The sequence below is a fragment of the Rattus norvegicus genome, chromosome 14, assembly GCF_021556685.1.
Source record: "Rattus norvegicus strain SHRSP/BbbUtx chromosome 14, alternate assembly SHRSP_T2T, whole genome shotgun sequence".
Classification (NCBI taxonomy): domain Eukaryota; kingdom Metazoa; phylum Chordata; class Mammalia; order Rodentia; family Muridae; genus Rattus; species Rattus norvegicus.
The window spans coordinates 8,742,385-8,756,504 of record NC_141547.1 but is presented as its reverse complement, the minus strand read 5'-3'; positions in this window follow the sequence as shown (position 1 = coordinate 8,756,504).

Here is a 14,120-nt window from a genome sequence, read left to right as displayed (position 1 = left end):
GTTAAGCACGCTCAGATTGTGGTGGATCATTTGATATAAGTAAAGTAAGTGGAAAGGTGAGGAATTAACGTATTTTATAATTGTGCACATACACAATTATAAAAAATGATGGCTTTTAAGTAAGTGAAAGTTGGCAAAGTGGCGTGCTCCTGAACTGAGTTAGAATTGCATGTCCCGGTTTTGTTGTGTAATAGCCACGATTGGCTTGTCAGTGGCAACGAGGAAGAGGGCACAGCTCCACTCTGCGGCCACTAATAGCTTGTAGAGTGCTCTTTCCCCCTAGGGAATTTCGGAATAACAGTATGAAACAGAGGAAGAGTTTGTTAAAAGACATTTTTCTTTTAAGATTTATTTATTTCAGGTATGCAAGTACACTGTCTTCAGACACACCAGAAGAGGGCATCAGATCTCCATTACAGATGGTTGTGAGCCATCATGTGGTTGCTGGGAATTGAACTCAGGACCTCTGGAAGAGTAGTCAGTGCTCTTAACCACTGAACCTTCTCTCCAGCCCCTCTTAAAAGACTTCTTAAACACAGATCTTTGAGCATAGAGGCTAACACAGATGCTCAGGGAAAAAATAAATATACCAATGCAAAGGTGTGAGCTTCTTACAGGAGAGCTGCACCTACATTGAGTATATATTTAATAGATAGACATTTCTGTGGTATATGTCATATGTGTCATATATAATTATACATTATATATATTTCTGTGACATTTCATTTTCAGGATAATATGTTTATCTAAAGAATTACATGAGCTAGCCACAGGATTTCAGGGCTGATTGTGACAGGAGAATAAAGACAAGAGTCCTAGATGCTGAAGATCTACCAGGCATGCCATACATTTGCTGCCCTTTGACCTCTGCACCTCCTTTCCCTCCTTGTGAAAGGATTTTCAAGTACCTGAGTTCCCTAATACGGAAGTTTGAGGGGAGAGATAGTGTCCCTCATCTTCTCAGAATACTAACTCTTGAATAAACATGATTTCCTTCCACCAACTCTCATTCCCTGAATGCATATGAATAAGTAGGGAGCAGATGACCTTGGGTGTGGTGACATTTCTGCTGAGTATTAGTTGCTTTTCTGTTGCTGTGATAAACTACCGTGACCAAGGAACCTTACAGAAGGGACAGTTTATTTGGGTTTACACTTCTGCAGAGAGAGAGAGAGAGAGAGAGAGAGAGAGAGAGAGAGAGAGAGAGAGGGAGGAGTCCATCAGCATCACAGCAGGGAGCATGGCAGGCAGCAGGCTGGCAGCAGGCAGGCATGGTGACTGGAACAGCAAGCTGAGGACAGCCTGACCCTCAAGCAAGATGCAGAGAGCAAACTAAAGTTGGTTCAAGTCTTTTAATTCTCAAAGCCTGACCCCAGTGACCTACTTCCCTCAGCAAGACTACACCTCCTGAACCTACCCCAAGCAGTGCCACCAACGGGAAACTAAATATTCAGATATCTAGACTATGTGGGCATGTCATTGAGACCATCACAACAGTGTTCTGAGGAAACACCCTCACTAGACCCTATTGCTGCCTAAAAAATACATCGCCATGTTGTGACACTACAATGTTATACGAAGCAGTAAGGGGAAATGTTAATCCCACGGGGTGAGAGTAAGACCAGCACTACAATTTTTGAGCAAAGTGTAAAGCAGGCTTCATTAAATACTGGTCAGGATGGTGGACACTGGCCAGGCCCATACCTGGGATTCCCAGAGAATGATTGCAAATGACATTACACAGGGGCTTGTGACAGCAAACTGCACAAGACTTCATATTCCCGCCTTCGACCAATCAGGAGCAAGTACACATCCTGACATACTTCCTGCCTACATGTGACCAAGCACATCCTGTGCAGTTGGAGCAACCAACCTTGTTCATGAAAAAAAGTGGCTTGTTACCTCACATGAACAACAGTCCCCAGCATTCCAGGAAGTTCTCCATCCTTGGGCAAGTAGGGTTTACATGTTAGAGGCATTTTTGATGAGGGTAATCTAATATTGTATTATTAACCCCTGTGCAGAAACAAAATTAGATGACCTTGCTTTGAGCTCAATTGTACAACATGTCTGGAAGGGGAACCATATGTCATCAAGGCCCCTTTGAAACCACAGTGGCCCGTGTGAATGACATACACACAAGGTACAGAAAGTTCATCTCTAAAGCTGTATTAGCTAATTATCCAGCCTTCAAAGCAAAGCAGACAGACACAATGCAATATCAGAAATGTCAAGCTTCCGTTCTGTGTCTAGTTGCCTTAGAGACGAGTCACAGCTTTTAACTCTATCCATCAAAGCACTTTGGGTAATTTAGTTACTCTCTCTGAAGGGCCATGGACCATACAGTTATATGGTTCATCCATGTCTGTCACACATGCTGTAACAAGGGCTTTATAATACTATGGTGTCTTCTTCAGATTTTTGGTGATTTGAAGGTGGACGTTCCCTGTGTTTTCAGTACCCCTCCCCCCTCTCTGTAAGTTTCGGAGGTGGCCCTGCCTTTTCAATGAGTGTTTCTTCATCTGCTTCAGGAAATCAGGAAATGCCATGAAACTTCACCTGCTGAGCTATTATCAAGGCCGTTCCAGACACGGAGCCAGGAATGCCACTCGACATTTCGGCCTGGGGTTGGGGTGATACTCCTCTGTTTCACCCAGGTCCCTGATGTCTGACAGAAAATGAATTAGAGTAAAGTAAAAATGAGCAAGTTTGTTGGTGTTTATGTCAAGATGACAAAACGTGGACAGTCAAACGTGGGCGTCTAAGCACCTTGGCAGGAGTCACAATTAACACAGGGGCTTCGAAACAACTTAACTCGGAAGCTGACTTTAGATATCAGGGGATGTATTTTTCTTGCCCACAGAGTTGTGTCCTTGGGGCTTTCCCTGACTCATCGTGAAGGCTCACAACTGGAACGATGGAACGAGACATGCGCCAGAGGTAACTGGACATGCTCCAGGGCAACTGCAGGACAGAAGCTTGGCATTTCTGCTTTCGTGTTGTCTGTCTGCTTTGCTTTGAAGGCTGGATACGTTTCCATTAGCTAACACTGCTTTAGGGATGAGCTATCCACCAGCAGCAACCTTGGGTGTACAGCGTTCACACGGGCCACTATGGTTGCAGGAGGGGTCTTAATGGCATATGGTTTCCCCAAGGGACAGTTGGTACAGTTGAGCATACACTGGCATGTTTCTTTCTGATTTCTGTTCCCAGTCCTCCAGCATCTCTTGCTACCTTTAAAACACTGCTTTAGAGGGGACTGGATAGATCAGTGGTTAAGAGCACTTGCTGCTCTTCCAGAGGACTGGGTCTTAGAACACACAGAGTGGCTCACTCCCAGCCATCTGTAACTCCAGCGGATCAGAGGGTCCGATGTCCTCTCCTGGCCTCCAAGAGCAGCAGACGCAGACATGCATGCAGGCAAAACACCTACACACATAAAAATAAAAATAAAATGTATGAGTTGCTTTTTATAAAACTAGGGTGATTTGTGCTTAGGTGGTCACTGTTACCGAGGAGGCTCATGCAAGAGGCTCGTTGGAGCCCAAGACTTCAAAATCCAGCTTGGTCAACACAGAAAAACATTGGTTTTAGTTTTATCTCTGTTGCTGTGTGTGCTGGCTTCTGGAGCTAAGAAATTAGTGGTGATTAAGAAGAGACAGCATGACTGAGGTGAAATCTTCTGGGAAGTGTTTTCTGAGAGCACAAAGAAACTGTGTTCCAGAGATTGCCAAGGTCATACCTCATGCTGCAGCTGTACTTGGTAACGTGTAAGAGTCACCCAGGAAGTACTCATTTTGAAGGCATGAGGGCATCGTGAAGAGCAGCTGAGGTTTGGCACTGTGAGAGGCCATGGAAGGCCATTCATGAAGGTGCAGCCTCCGTTGCAGTTGATGGCTCAGGACTGAAGGGGTCATGCAAAGGAGTTGAGACTTGGCACCATGAAGAGAGCCTACGAGAGGCTATTAGTGAAGCCTAGTTGCAGCAGAAGACCCCAGCGTATTGGAGATTCCAGTACCATAGGCTGATCACCAAGGACAGCAGCAGCAGTGAAGTGGGTCAACCTGAGCTTCGAGTGCTACAGATAGCAGGGCTGGTGAAGTGACATCGGCCCTTTAAAGGAGCCCAGAAGATCATGTGTGGATCCCAGACACCGAAACAAGAAGCTGTATCACTGAAGTTGCTTGCTTTGGAGACCCCAAGATGTTTGAGATGGCAGAGCCATGGCCTATCTGCTGAGGAAAGTTGTTAATAGGGAGTGGTACCAGCCCAGGAGAAAGAAGTCTGTTGTAGTCAAAAAAGATGAAAAAGGAGCTGGAGAGCTGAAGACCACTTTGACATCAGCCATGGAGATGCAGAGTTTGGAGTTTGCCCAGTTGGAGTTTGGAGTTGGTTTCCTGTCTTGCTTTGGGGATTACAGGTAAGTGATTGGATGAATGTCAGAGAGACTTTGACCTTTGAACTTTTAACATTGTTGAGACTGCTATAGACTCTGAGGACTCTGGAAGTTGGACTAAATGTATTTTGCATTGTACTATATTTAGATATGGCCCCATAGACTCCTGTGTTTGAACAAGTCTATGGGAGCCAGGGAATGGAATGTGATGGTTTATATATGCTTGGCCCTCAGCTAACAACCAAGGCAGTCCCGCACCAATATGTGCACAGGATAATCTGGGCAATCTCTCCCTTCTCAGTAATGATTAAAGCTACTAGAACACCATTCCAAGGGGAAGATATTATTAATTAAAAAAACCAAATTGTTCCCAGGTCCTGCAGATGAAGTGAATCAAGATCGGGATGGTGCCCACGCATTGAAACAGTTTCAGTATAATGATAATAGGAATCCTAAATTAAATTTATTATTAGTTTTTATTTTATATGTATGAGTGTTTTACCTACATTATGTCTGTATGCCAGGCTCTGGTACAGTGCTCTTGGAGGCCATTGGATCCCTTGGATTTTTGTGTTACAGATAGTTGTGAGCTGCCATGTGGGTGCTAGGAGGTAAGCCTGGGTCTTCTGAGAGAGCAGCCAGTGGTCTTAGCCACTGAACTTCAGTCCCACTTTTATAAATGACTGCTTTCTAGGAGAATATACATGCTATTACCATAGTTTTAAGAAGGAATAATCTTGCAGGGTTATGAGTAAGCTTGGCCAAGTCTTACTTTATCACTATAAAGACAATATAAGTAACTCTATGGGGGACGAAGCAGGGACAGGACTAAGAGAAAGGAAGACTCTTTCCTGGCTCCTGGCAGGTCTGTCTTTGAAGCCCACAGAGAGCAGTTCACAGACAGGCTTGCCCACTCATTGGAGAAGCAGGCTGACTGTTCTCTGGGGCGGCTGGGAAGTGGGCTGTTGGGTTTCAAGTGCTGCAGTCTGGACTGACCGTCCTTCCTCTGGAGTTCGACTGTCCGTGCTGAAGCTCTCTCTAGGCAGTGGACAGACAAGTTAGAGATTCAGCCAAACTCTATTCTTCACTCCAGCCTTTAACTAGGGGAGTGAGTCAGGCTGATTTCAAACAGGAACCAGCCATTTCTGACTATTGCACCTGGTGGGTTTGGCAAGAACACCTAAGATAACAGAAACAAAAACACTTTGTAAACTGTGAGGCGACTCGTGGTTGTTACTGTCCATGGTCCATCTTGCTGGGTATCATAAAGTAACAGAGGTACTTAGCAGAACCCGTACCACGACCCACAGCAAGTCTATGTTCTAAAACCTTGCCAAGCAGCCTTAGACTGCCGAAGCTTTGGACACACACACACACACACACACACACACACACACACACACACACACACACACACACATATACTCGCACACAGCCGTTTCCCAGTAACACTAGAAATACAAGCATCAGTCTTACCATTCCTTGAAAGTTCACGTGCCACATGCACACGTGGAGGTGTCTAGCTTTGCTCTAAGTTTCATCTCTAGCCCCGGGGAAAGAGCCAGCATTCTAAGCTGCTCAGAAGGCAAGAGGAGGAATGATTATCCCTGGTGTTGTGTAACAGTTTCCTCAGAAATGGAAACAATCCATGCAGTGTGGAAGTTCGGACTGTGGCTATGGATTGTAACAATAAATACTGGCCCCCAAGGTCTGGGCACCCCCAAGGACCAGGAGAACCTGGGTACACTAAGTGATACTATGTAACCTCGCTACTTAATTTAAACATGTTGGTTGGATAAAGATGCCTACAGTTTAGAGCTGGGCAGAAGAGAAGTGGGCGGGGCCTTGGTTGGGGGAGGGCTGAGACTGAAGCAAAGACCACGAGGAGAGGAGAAAGGTGAAGAGAGGCTAGGTGAATCATGAGAACATGGTCACAAGGCCTGGCCAATTGGAGTAAGAAGGTGGAAGGTGGCAAGTGGTGTCTTGGGGTTATTGGCAGGAAATAGACAAAATAGCACAGAGGGTTGAGCTCTAGTGCTTTAAGGCTTATTATAAATATAAAGGCTTTTGTGTCTCTTACATAGGGATTAAATGATCTAAGGTGGGGTAGAAACCCCCCCAAGTAATATTTACTACAGTGTTGCAGGGAAGCTCCTTAAGCAGGAAGGTAAACAACTCAAAATGCTTCAGGAAGTCCCCCAAATCCACTAGAGTGACTAGGCCCCTCCCTACCAGGGGAAGCAGTAAAAACTGAGAATCCCTCTCAAAAGAACAGAGCCAAGCTGCAAAGACTCAGACAAGCCAAGCTGCCAAGAAGACTCATGGGAGCAAATCAGCTGTCCAGAAACCCGCTGCACTTTGGTGCACTGCCTTTAAGTCATTTCTGCTCCTGTCAGTAACCCCAATAAAACTCACAGTTCACCGAGTTGGACTTTGTGTTATCCGTACTTTGGTCTGTTGTGGGTTCCCCACTGGGGGTGAATGAACATGTGTGTATTTTGTCTCCCAACACCTCTACTGAGGTAACATACTTTTGCTTCCCAGCAGCCCCTCTCTCAGGACAGCTCCCTGAAGTCACTGTCACAATAACCACAAGACTTGCCCGTCCACTTTGTTCCCCACAGTCTCTTCTCCCTCTACCTCCTGGTGCTTGTCAGCCTCCAGTGTCTGTGGCTCTGTTCTTTCTCTTGCTCTTCTCTTTCCCTTCTCCAAGATTTATAACTTGCCTGTCCTGGTTTGTTTTGATTGTTTGTTTTTACTTAAATTGTAAGAAAGTTGTCCTCAAGATTCTTTTCTTTTCTTTTTTAAACAATTTAATTTTATGGATTTGAGAATTTTGTCTGTGTCCCATGGGCACGCCTGGTGCAGGTGAAGGCCAGAAGAGGGTATCAGATCCCCTAGAACTGGAATTACAAATGGTCAAGAGCCGGTCCTGGGATTTGGAACCCAGGTCCCTCTGGAAGAGCATCCAGGCATCCATCTCTCCAGCCCCCTTTTCTTTATTAACGAAACTAAAAGTCTCAGAGTGGAATCTTCATGTCCTTTGTAAGAAACTGTTGTGCAGATTGAGACTGAATTTTAAAATATTTGAATTGTATCTCAATAAAGCCACCACCATCATCATCATAATCATCACCATCGTACCTTAAAGGACAGATTTAAAACACTCTGGCTGCAAGAGCTTTATTGGTGTCTAGCATCTGAATGGGTACTTCTTGATTAGTCAAATGGATGTAGAAATGTCTAATGTGTCCACTAATAACCTTTTAGCCATTCTCTTTGGAACAAGTTCCTGTGACAATTTTACTGAAGTAACCATCACTGGAATAATATAAAAAATACAAATCTTATGTACTCACACCTACACATACACGTTACACACACACACACGCATGCACAGATGCACATCCCACGCCACATGGAATACACACACACACACACACACACACACACACACACACACACACACAGATTTTTAAAGGGCTGAGGAAATGACTCAATTAGTAAAGCACTCACCATGCAAATGTGGAGAACTGAGTCTGAATCCCCAGAAGCATCCCAAGTTCTGCCTATAGCACGCACCAGCAATTCTAATGCTCCTATGGCAATGCCAGATCAGAGACAGGAGATTGCTCAGAAGTTCACAAGCCAGCCAGCCTGACATACCCCGTGGTGAACAAGAGCTTGAAAGCAAGGACCGAAACCCAAGGTGGCCCCCTGACACCTCCTCCCCATGTGTGCTGTGGTCACACATGTCCACACTTGAACACTGTTGGTATTCTGTTTAAGCTCCACCCCCACAGCTACCTGGCAAGAGCCAGGTAAGCTCTGTCCCACAGTTGCCCTTCTCTCCACATGCCCATGGCCAGCCCCCTCTACTCCCAGCCCTCCCTCCCCCTTCTTCTCTCATTAAACCTCTCCATGAGGAACCATGTTGGCTTGGTGTGTTCTGTCTGGACACAGGCTGAGATTTTAAATCCTAACACACACACCTGCACACGGGCACAAGATTTAAAGAGAAACAAAAGTAAATAATTTCTTGTAGTGAGAATAGCATTCTGAATCCTACCTAGAGTGACTGCGCCTTGCAGCAGGCTACCACTGAGCAGTTTGATGTGCCCAACTGCGACGAGACAAGTCTTCCTTGCAAGGTAGGCTAGTGTGCGCCAAGACCAACAGAATCACTGGCAAGCACGATGGAGTGCACATCTACTAGTAACCTCTGCCTCGGGGTTACTGTTGCTGTGGTGAAACATCACGGCCAAAAGCAATTTGGAGAAGAAAGGGTTGGTTTGGCTCCCATCCTGAATCACAGTCCATGGAGGGAAGCCTCAACAATCACTAATTAAGAAAATGCCCTGGGGTTGGGGATTTAGCTCAGTGGTAGAGCGCTTGCCTAGGAAGCGCAAGGCCCTGGGTTCGGTCCCCAGCTCCGAAAAAAAAAAGAACCAAAAAAAAAAAAAAAAAAAAAAAAAAAAGAAAATGCCCTACAGGTTTGTCTGTCTGCAACCCAGTCTGACAGAGGCAATTTCTAATTGCGTTCCCTCCTCTCAGATGACTTCAGCTTTTGTCAAGGAGACCTGAAAGCAGCCAGCACACCCTCCCAGACACTGGTTTGTCTGTGGGGAGTCCTTAGTTGCCTCTTGAGCTGTAGAGCTTTGAACCTAGGCTTCAAATTAGCTTTCCTGTAGACTTGGGGCTCTGTGAAACTGTTGGCACCTTTTGCAGCAGTGGGAGCAGACATTAATGTTACTCTCTCCTGGAGAAGCCACATGTTTTCACCTGCGTAAGTAGGTTTGTTTTAATTCCACAATTGGCCAAGATTGCCAAAGGCTTCCAGCAAGACACAGACATGTAATAGGTCCAACTCACTGGTTCAGTGGTTCAAGGAAATGTTTTTAAGTCTCTGGTCGTGAAGAAAGGTGGGAAATAACAACTGACAAGTGCCTAAGCACAGAAGCTGCTAAGGAAGTGTGTCATATCATTGGTGTCTGGTGAAGCGGGGCACCTGTCAACCTAGATTGTCCATCTGTCCATCCATCTGTCCATCTGTCCATCCATCCGTCCATCTGTCCATCCACCCACCCACCCATCCATGCATACATACATCTGTCCATCCACCCACCCATCCATCCATGCATACATACATCTGTCCATCTGTCTATCTGTCCATCCACCCATCCATCCATCCATGCATACATACATCTGTCCATCTGTCTATCTGTCCATCCACCCATCCATCCATCCATGCATACATACATCTGTCCATCCATCCACTTGTCTGTCCATCCATCCATCCATCCATCCATCCATCCATCCATGCATACATACATCTGTCCATCCACCCACCCATCCATCCATCCATGCATACATACATCTGTCCATACATCTGTCCATCTGTCTATCTGTTCATCCACCCATCCATCCATCCATGCATACATACATCTGTCCATCCATCCACCTGTCTGTCCATCCATCCATCATCCATCCATACATACATACATCCATGCATACATACATCTGTCCATCCACCCACCTGTCCGTCTGTCCATCCATCCATCCATCCATCCATCCATCCATCCATCCATCCATCCATGCATACATACATATACACATACATACATTCATTTGCTTAGCACACTGATTGCACATCTGCCATGGGCTAACAGTGCACACATGCTGGTGGCTGGCAGTCTGTGAGGTGGAATTCTCGTCACCTTCACTTCTGAGAAACTCTGAATCCCAGTTGAGGTGAGTGTCCTCTTGCAGCTTCGCTTTACCTGTGTCACTCGTTACAGTACTTGCTGGACTTGGCTGGGGTGGTTTTTCCTCTGTATATCAAATTGATTTATGGAGTTTTTTAATATAGAGGAGAAACAGGTTAGGTCAATCCCACTGGTATAAAAGCCTGAAATATTCAATTGTGCAGGTTTCAATCTGACAGTTCGATGCATACATTAGACTTGACAAGGATTTGAACTGTCTTTTCTTCACTCGATCCAATCGTTCAATGTTAAACCATAAAAACGTTTAACCCTGACAACCTTAGGTCTTCCTAACTGCTTTAAGTGTCTTTGATGTCCAAAGAAAAGCTGAGTACACAGCCCTGACCTAAGGAGCCACATTGTTATTTCTTACAGAAAACGCTCTGTGATGGTCCACCAAGCATGAAAATTGGATGTTTTTTTAAATGTCACAGAGGCTTAAGTCAAATTTTAAATCTTTGTTAAGCTAAATTTAAAACACATTGGGTTTATCTATTTTATTTTATGTCTATGAATGTTTTTGTTCATACATGTGTGTGTACCGTGTGTGCCTGGCACCTATAGAAGTCAGAAGAAGGCATTCGATCCTGGGATTGGAGTTTTGGACAGTTCTGAGTGACCAGGTGGAAATGAACAGGGTCCTCTGCAAGAACAAGCACTCTTAACCACTGAGCCATCTCTCCATAGCTAAGCTATAATTTTTAAAGCCCATGTTTCATTTTTTCTCTTGAATAGTAGCAGAATAGTCACATACTGAGCTGTAACTAAGTTTCCAGTTGTAGTTCAAAGATCTATAAAGAGTAGCCAGACATGATGGTTCATGTTTGCAATCCCAGCTCTCAGGAAGTGGAGGCAGGGAAATAATGAATTCTTGGAGTAAACAGCAAAATCTCTCTCTTTCTCTTTCTCTCTCTCTCTCTCTCTCTCTCTCTCTCTCTCACTCTTTCTCCCTCTCTCTCTCTCTCTCTCTATATATATATATATGTGTGTGTGTGTGTGTGTGTGTGTGTGTGTGTGTAACATAATATATAATCATAGAACATTCCTTTATATAAATTTTTTACACAAATAAATAATGAATCAATAAAGAGAATTTTAACATATTTTCTTCCTTTGTAAATCATATTTAGACTAAAGTAGAAATATTACTTATAAAGTAGCATAAAATAAATGAGTTTATTTAAATTTTTCATGAGATGGTTTTTATCTCCTTAACATTTTTCCTTTGAACAAACACATAAGCAAATAAAAACATGTAAATGAGGAGAGAAGGTTAAATTTGTTGGGTTAAACTCTGGTTGCAAAACTTTTCTAATAATTATATGTCATTAATATTTTTAACCTAGAAACTTGTGGGTTCTAGTGTACATACAGAAAAGAAAGACGTTTTTAGTTGATCTTGGTTTTGCTATTAAAATACTGTTTTTAGAATTTTTCAATTATCAGTGTATGTGTGTCTCTGAGTGTAGTTCTGTGCACGTGTGATGTATACCCCTTCAGAGTCCAGAAGAGGGAGGGCACCAGATGCGGTGGACCTGAAGTTGCAGGGAGTCGGGAACACTCCCTTCCCCCACCTCGCCCCTTCCACGTGGTCCTCCTTAACAGTAGCAAGTACTTTTAACCACTGAGCCATCCCTCCAGTCCCTGGTTTTGTTTCCTGTTATTTTATTTCAATGCTGAAAAGCCGGGGCCTCAAGCATGATAAGTAGACAGTCAGTTGGTAAGACAGCTGCAGCCGTAGCATCATCATTATCAGAGACAGTAGCGTGTGTGTGTGTGTGTGTGTGTGTGTGTGTGTGTGTGTGTGTGTGTGTTGGTGTATGTGTGTGTGTATGTGTCTGTGTGTGTATGTGTATGTGTGTGTGTGTTGGTGTGTGTGTGTCTGTGTGTGTGTGCGTGCACGTGTTGGTGTGTGTTGGTGTATGTGTGTGTGTCTGTGTGTGTTGGTGATGTGTATGTGAGTATGTGTGTGTGTCTGTGTGTGTGGTGTGTGTTGGTGTATGTGTGTGTGAGTATGTGTGTGTATGTGTGTGTTGGGATGTGTGTGTATGTGTGTGAGTGTGTGTTGGTGTGTGTTGGTGTGTGTGTCTGTGTGTGTTGTGTTGTGTGTGTTGGTGTATGTGTGTGTATGTGTATGTGTCTGTGCGTGTTGGTGTGTGTGTGTGTGTGTGTGTGTGTGTCTGTGTTGCATAGCATTTTTACCTGCTCAGCCACGGCATCGACCCTTTATTTTTTAGGGGTGCTGGTCTGGGGTTGGGGCAGAGAGATCTCATTCTATAGCCAGACTTTCTTGAACTCTGTAGCCCAGGCTGGCCATGAACCCAAGGTAATCCTCCTGCCTCATCCTTCTGAGTGCTAACTGAAATGACTTCCCACTGAGCAGCTGTGGGATTTGTCTGAAAAGCTAATGTTGGAAGTGGCTCAATTTGTAAGAGTCTGGTTCTTCTCTCAAATGTTCTTCACCATCACAGGAGGCCTCAGTGCCCTGTTGCATGCCCTACTGGTGGTGTACATGGAGGAGCACTTGTGTGCTGCCTTACTACGTGGGCCTGGGTTTTCTTCAAGGATACTTAAGGGCTCTCTCTAATAAGCCCAAGCATTGCTGACAGGTCTGCCCACCCCTTCCCTCTCCCTTGCTAAACATTAGGTTACATTCCTTTTTTTTTCTTCCATATTTATTAAATTGGGCATTTCTTATTTACATTTCAAATGTTATTCCCTTTTCAGGTTTCCAGGTCATCAGCCTCCTAACCCCTCCCCCTCCCCTTCTGTGTGGGTGTTCCCCTCCCCATCCTCCCCCCATTACCGCCCTCCCCCCAACAATCCTGTACACTGGTGGTCCAGCCTTGGCAGGACCAAGGGCTTCCCTTTCCACTGGTGCCCCTACTAGGCTATTCTCTGCTACCTATGCAGTTGGAGTCCAGGGTCAGTCCATGTATAGTCTTTGGGTAGTGGCTTAGTCCCTGGAAGCTCTGGTTGGTTGGCTTGTTGTTCATATGGGTCTCGAGCCCCTTCAGCCCTTCCAGTCCTTTCTTAGGTTACATTCCTAAAGCTAGACCTCAAGGTCTGACCCTTCATTTGGCCACTGACTCATTCCCGAGACTAAACACCTAGTTCCAGCAATCAAAATTTATCATTTGGTTACACAGCTAACCTACTTACCAAGTCCAATCAAGACTTACCTACTTACCCTAACACAGACTTCCCACTTTCTTCTTAAAAACCCACTCCTGAAAAACCAAATCAAACCAAAAGACACCTGTTATTGCTGTCTGCCTTTGTCTGATCCAGAGTCACCCTGCTCTAGAGGTAACAAATCTCCTTTGTGCTGAGAATTTGGTGTCTGATGTGTTCTGAGCTGACTGTAGCGTGTGATTTTTGAGATAGCATCTCCCACTGAGACCTGGGGCTCCCTGATTTGGTGAGGCTAGCTGTCAGTAAACCTTGGGATCCTCCTATCAGCCGCAGGGATTACAGACACTGGCCCATAGGCAGCACTTTAGGGGAGGGCTGGTGATCAAATTCACCTCCTCTGCTTGTGTAGCAAGGACCTGACTGACTAAGCTTTTCCCCCACGCTCTCTGCTCACTGCTTTGATTAAGGTAAATTATTCTTCACAAAGATGTGTCAGGGTTTTGTGTAACCCAAAAGTTGGCTGGCTAGCGGGGCAATGAGGGGCAATGAGAGAGAATACTTCACGTGCTGTGGCTGTGTGTTCTGTCCTTTCTGAGAAATCATGATTACAGCAAAGTCATCGAAGGAAACCACCGCTGCTTATGGAAGTTGATCGATTTGCCAGATGCATGCTTACTTTGGATCAGGCACCCCCAAGTCCTTGGACTACACAACCTCATTTTACTAATCCGACCAGGGCCTTCCCACAAACTCTTTAGGAAGCAAGTGAGCCTAGATGCCTTCCTGTGATCCAAATCCTCTGTTATCTGACTCCAAGGCCTTAA